Source organism: Stenella coeruleoalba (genome assembly GCF_951394435.1).
Source record: "Stenella coeruleoalba genome assembly, chromosome: 13".
Lineage (NCBI taxonomy): Eukaryota > Metazoa > Chordata > Mammalia > Artiodactyla > Delphinidae > Stenella > Stenella coeruleoalba.
The window spans coordinates 12,214,488-12,220,690 of record NC_137159.1 but is presented as its reverse complement, the minus strand read 5'-3'; positions in this window follow the sequence as shown (position 1 = coordinate 12,220,690).

Here is a 6,203-nt window from a genome sequence, read left to right as displayed (position 1 = left end):
AATGGGGATGATAACAGTGAAATTCTTCACAAGATATAGTATATGTGAGCATTTTAGCATGGAGCCTGGAAGAGAGGAAGGGAACAGCGTCAGCATCTCTTCTCTTTGGCTTCAAATGTAGACTAAATTCTCAGGTTTTCCCTTCCTGGGAGAGTGAAATCTTAACCTGTCCCATGCCTCCCCCTGAGTCTTACCCCAAAGTCCAGGTAATATGCTTCCTCCAGGGAAGGGTTTCAAACGTCTGACATTCATGCCTGCAAACTTCTAGTTGCCTTTTGGCCTGTGGCTCAAGAGTGTAACTAACTTCCTCTTTAGGAATCAAAGGAAAGGGGGACCCAAGTGACCCTAGGGTTTGGAGTGAAGCAGATCTGGGTTTGAACCTGAGATCTCGGACAGAGTACTTCTGTCTGTGTTTCAGTTTCCTTGTAACAGATGTTTCAGGATTTCCTTGTGAATAGAAACATAGATGACGTGCAAAGCACCTGGTATGGAGCACTTTGTATTTTCTTTCTAGACTTATCAGAGTTTGTTATGTTGACCTAAAACAAATAGGCTGCCAGTTATTTCTCCAGCAAAAGTGGGTTTATTCAAGATCAGTAAAGAAATACAGTTAACAGGTCCGCAACCATAGCAAGCCAGGTGCAAGTCCCAGCACAGCAAGGAGAGGAGAGCTCTTTTAAAGAGGAGAAAAGGAAATTGGGAGGACTGTAGTAAACAGAGTCCATTGGAGGGATTGGGAGTTTGAAGTTTAGCGGCTTTTTATTGGCTAAGTCCTGACAGTCTCATTGGCTGAGCTCTTGCTAGGGAAGAAGAGGAATCTCTTCCTTTTGGGTTCAGTTATGTGTTAGGGTGTGAGTGCGCCCCCTTCTGACCTCCTGACTCTGTTTTAATTTTGGTTCTGTTTATTACTTTTTACAATTATTATTGTATATATTTGTTGGCTTATTTTCTGCCTACTTCAAAGCCCTGTGAAGCCCATGAGAGAAGGGGCTTTGTGTCTGTATCATGGTCACTGCTGGCTACCCCACAGCATGGGGCCTGGCAGAGTAATAGTGGAATGAATGAAACAGTGTGCTCATAGGATTGCATGAGGATAATGATGAAATAAAATTGTTTTAAGGCAGTACAAGAAAATATTTAAACATAAAATTCTCAAAATAGGAAAAGGAAAACAAAATTCTCTCTCTGCCCATTTGAGCCACTACTCCCTCCCTTTCATTGTGCATTGGGCATCTGCATTATACATCAACTAGATCCCCTAAGAGGATACAGAAATGCCTACTTGGCAAAGAGAAAAAAAAAAAGCGATTTCCTCCTGGCACCAGCAGAGTAACTCCTAGGAGATAACATTCCTTTCTCAATCCTGTAAGCAATCGCGATGACCCACTACTCTCCTTGTTGGACTGTGTTAACTGTCAATATGTTACTTTGATATATAAGCCTTTGTCTCAAAAACTTATATAACTGTGCCTTGACCTCTAACAAGCAGAACAGTCCTCAGAACTTCCTGAAAGACTGTCTCCTGGGTTATAACCCTCACGTTGGCTTGAGTAACATTTTCCATGTCTTAGATTGGCCACTGATTAATTTTTTGTTGACAGTAACATGAGATCCAGTTATTCACTATTGACGAAAAACTGATCAGTTGATCTAAGAGAGAATTGGAAATTTTTTATTCTTAAAAAATATTTATTTAGGTTGTGCCAGGTCTTAGTTGCAGCAGACGGGCTCCTTAGTTGTGGCATGTGAACTCTTAGTTGTGGCATGCAGGAGGGATCTAGTTCCCTGACCAGATATCGAACCCAGGCCCCCTGCATTGGGAGCATGGAGTCTTACCCACTGTGCCACCAGGGAAGTCCCTGGAAATTTTTATTCGAGCCAAATTTGAGGATAATAACCTGGGAGGAGCATCTCAGAAAGTTCTGAGAACTGTTCCACCCTTTAGAAGTCAAGACACAGTTTATATAAGTTTTTTGAGGCAGAGGGCTGTACATTAAAGGATTTAATATTGACAGTGTACATAATTCCAGATTTGAGCACCATCACAGTGGGTCGTGTGACCCTTTACAAGATCAAGAAGGAATGTAATTTTTTAAGGAGTTGTCTTATTTATGCTAGGAGAGTGTTGCTGTTTATGGTTGAGTAGGTATTTCTGCTGAGGGGGGAGGTTTGGTCAATGCATAATGCAGATGCACAATGCACAGTGCGGTGGGGAGAGGGGAGGCCAAAGGGCAGAGAAGTTTTTGGTTTTTTTTTTTTGTTTTTTTTTTTTGCGGTACGTGGGCCTCTCATTGCTGTGGCCTTTCCCGTTGCGGAGCACAGGCTCCGGACGCGCAGGCTCAGCAGCCATGGCTCACGGGCCCAGCTGCTCCGCGGCATGTGGGATCTACCCGGACCGGGGCACGAACCCGCGTCCCCTGCATCGGCAGGCGGACTCTCAACCACTGCGCCACCAGGGAAGGCCCAGGTTCTTTTGTTTTGATGCAGAAAGAATTCAGCGTGAGGTAAAGTGGCATTCAAAGAGTGAGTTTATTAGCATAGGACAGTTGTGAGAGAGACAAGCGGGCAGGCAAGGCGCAGCCGCAAGAGCAAAGAGGGCTCCATTTTTATAATCAAAGCAAATGGGGAGGGGAGAAGACCACCTTTTTCCTCATTCTTGGGCAGACATCAAGGCTTACATCATTAGTTCCTCCTTTAACCCTATGTGGTCTGAGACCCTCATGGTGCTATTTAAATCCTATGTATATTAGGGTGGTGACATATACTAAAATATGGTAATTCATCTCAGGTTTCGGTATAATGTCCCCTTTCACCTAGTTTCTTCACCCTTTCACCTATACAAAGTCCTGTCTTGGCTACATGCAGAAATGATACTTTTCGAGGACCACTAACTCCCCGATTTCATGTAACAAGACATAGACCCCATATCTATAGTCTTGTGGGTTTTTTGTTGTTTTTTTGGCCACGCCACATGGCTTGTGGGATCTTAGCTCCCCGACCAGGGATTGAACCCGTGCCCTCAGCAGTGAAAGTGCAGAGCCCTAACCACTGGACCGCCAGGGAGTTCCCTATTGTCTTGTGTCCTAGCTGTCAGGGTTTGTGGCTTGAGTGTGCCTGGTGTTCCTTCAAGGTAGATTGTTGCTAGATTACTGGATCCTTTTCTTGAGTGTCATTAGCTTACAAGAGTCTCCCAGACTCTTAAAATTCCCTTTCTATCTTTAATCCCCAAGTAGGATTTCTAAACTAACCATTTAATTATCCTTCTCTATCCCTATCAACCTCACATAGTTACCATTGTGTGTGTGTGATGAGAACATTTGAGATCCACTCTCTTAGCAGATTTCAGGTACATCATACATTATTGCTAACTGTGGTCACCATGCTGTACATTAGGTCTCTAGGACTTACTCATCCTATAACTGAATTTGTGCCCTTTGACCAACATCTCCCCACTTCCCCCACTCCCTGGGCCTGGCTACTCTGCTCCTATGATTTTGACTTTTTAATTTTATTTATTTATTTATTTAAATTATGTTTTAGCTCCACAGAGTTTGTTTTTATTAATTTATTTATCCATTTATTTTTGGCTGCGTTGGGTCTTCGTTGCTGTGCACCAGCTTTCTTTAGTTGCAGCGAGTGGGGGCCACTCTTCATTGCGGTGCGCGGGCCTCTGACTGCAGTGGCCTCTCTTGTTGCGAAGCACAGGCTCTGGGCACACGGGCTTCAGCAGTTGTGGCGCGCGGGCTTAGTTGCTCCGCGGCATGTGGGATCCTCTAGGACCAGGGCTTGAACCCACGTCCCCTGCATTGGCAGGCGGATTCGTAACCACTGCGCCACCAGGGAAGTTTTACTTGTTTAGATTCCACATATCAAGTAGATCATGCAGTGTTTGCTCGGTGAAATCAGCTAGACACAGGAAGACATAGCGCCTTCCAGGGAGCGCGTGTCAGAGTTGGTGAGGGGCAGGGTTGTATGATGGGAGGATGCACTTGTAGACTGACTCAGAGAGAGTTTTAGTTCAGGGCTTCGATCCCTGGCCAGACTGAGGGCCGTCACGGATGGCAGCACAGACATGACTTTGACCAGATGATCTCCGACCTGGCAGCAAAGTGAGTGCTGACCCTTGATCCCTTGAAGGGGCTGTGAGGCAGCCTGTGATGGTGCCTGGGCGTACAGGTGGTTTCCTGACGGGGTGTTTCGAGAAGGCTCTGTAGACCAGGAAAGGGTCTCTTGGCCCCACGGGCTCCTCTCCTCTCGGGTGGCTTCACCCACCACCCTCAACCCTTGGGCTTCCTTCTGTCTTTTCTGGAAGCTCCACACTCCTGATCTTAGGCTGTAGGGCATGCTGGAGGGGAGGCAACTCCTGAGGAGCCCCGCACACGTAAAGTCTCCCGGTGTGAGGACAGCGGTGAGCGGATACACCCTGCCAGCCACCTTCCACCTTTTCTCAGTGACGTAGAACTTCAGGGCCTCCCCTCCTGTGGAAAGAGTGGCACAGGAAATTGTTAGAGGAAACCACATACTCTGAGGGGGTCTCTTGCCCCCTTTTCTCCATCGTAGGCCCTTTAGTTTAAAAATCGGAACTGTGATAAATTCTGTCCTCAGTGGGGACTTCCCTGGTGGTCCATTCGTAAAGAATCCACCTTCCAATACAGGGGACGTGGGTTCGATTTCTGGTCAGGGAACTAAGATCCCACATGCCGCGGGGCAACTAAGCCTGCGCGCCGCAACTGCTGAGCCTGCGTGCCACAACTAGAGAGCCCGTGCGCTGCAACTACAGAGCCCACACACATCAACTAGAGCCCGCGTGCCGCAGACTATAGAGCCTACGCACCCTGGAGCCCGCACGCCACTAGAGAGAAGCCCGAGCGCCGCAACAAAAAGATCCCGCTTGCCACAACGAAGAGCCGACGCAGACAAAAAAAAACTCCATCCTCGACTCCAGCTTCTGGATTCCAGCCGTTTGCCAGTCTAGGCAGGGCCGGGAGGCCTGGAGGAGGGTATACCTGCAGGTTCCTGCCGTGCTCTCAGGCCTGTATTAAGGTGCCGGGCAGAGGAGGTTTTGGGGAAGAGGTGGAAGCTGTGGCTGTGTCCTAGAGAAGCTACCGAAACAGCCTTCCTGAGTGATGGCAGGCACGCTGCAGGTGAGGAGGACGCGGTGCCCTCATGAGGGCGGACTCAGACTCTTCTGCTCCCTGGGAGCAGGGGAGCAGCTCCCTCCTGGGGACCAGTCTTAGACAAGACCTCCGCCGCCCACCCAGTGCAACTCCTTTCCTTGTGCACTGGGCTGCTGGGGCTCCCATGGGCCTGGCCCCCTCCTCAGCACTGCCCGAGCCTTCCTTACCCGCTGCAGGTTCACGGGGTGCGAGGCTTAGAAGAGGTGCAGTTTCATAAGCAGCAGCTGATGAATGGGTCCCAGTGCCCTACTCCTTCCTCCAGGTCCTCCAGAGCTGTGGGCCAAAAGGAGGCCAGAGGAGGCGCACACAAACCGGTCACAGATGCAGGGCATTTTTTTTTCTTTTTTTGGCCGTGCCGCAAGGCTTGCAAGGTCTTAGTTCCCTAACCAGGGATTGAACCTGGGCCCTTGCTGGTGAAAGTGCAGAGTCCTAACCACTGGACCTCCAGGGAATTCCCCCTGCTTAGCCTTTAAAGTGCATTTGATGTTTCAAACAGAACTTGGCACCTCGTGGGAAGGAAAAAGGAAGCGTGGGAAGGGTTAATTAGGTGGTTTGGTTCTCTGACAGCCAGTCTGGGCCCCTTCACCTCCCCCTCACTGATCCCAATGGAGGGACCTAAATGTCACAGTTAGAGCCCATGCTATTCAACGGTGTGCCCCACCAGGCACTGAGCTTCGGCTGTGGAAGTTTCCTGAGGTTGTTGAACAGTCTACCACAAACTAGGTAGGCAGAAACGTGTTCTCTCACAGTTCAGGCCGAAGTCCAGAATCAAGGTGCTGGCAAGTTGATTCCTTCGGGAGACGGGGAGAATCTGTTCCAGGCCTGTTTCCAGCTTCTGGTGGTCGCCAGCAGTCCTTGGCCCTCCTCGGCTGGTAGACACACTGCAGTCCTGTGATGTGGCCTCTTTTACCACAAGACCGATGGGAAGGAGTCACAAGTGGCTTCTCATTAGTATCCTGACTGCCAGAGGGACTGAGTGCTGTGAATCTACCCCATACATTTGTCTTTGTCTCCAAGTGGGCTGGG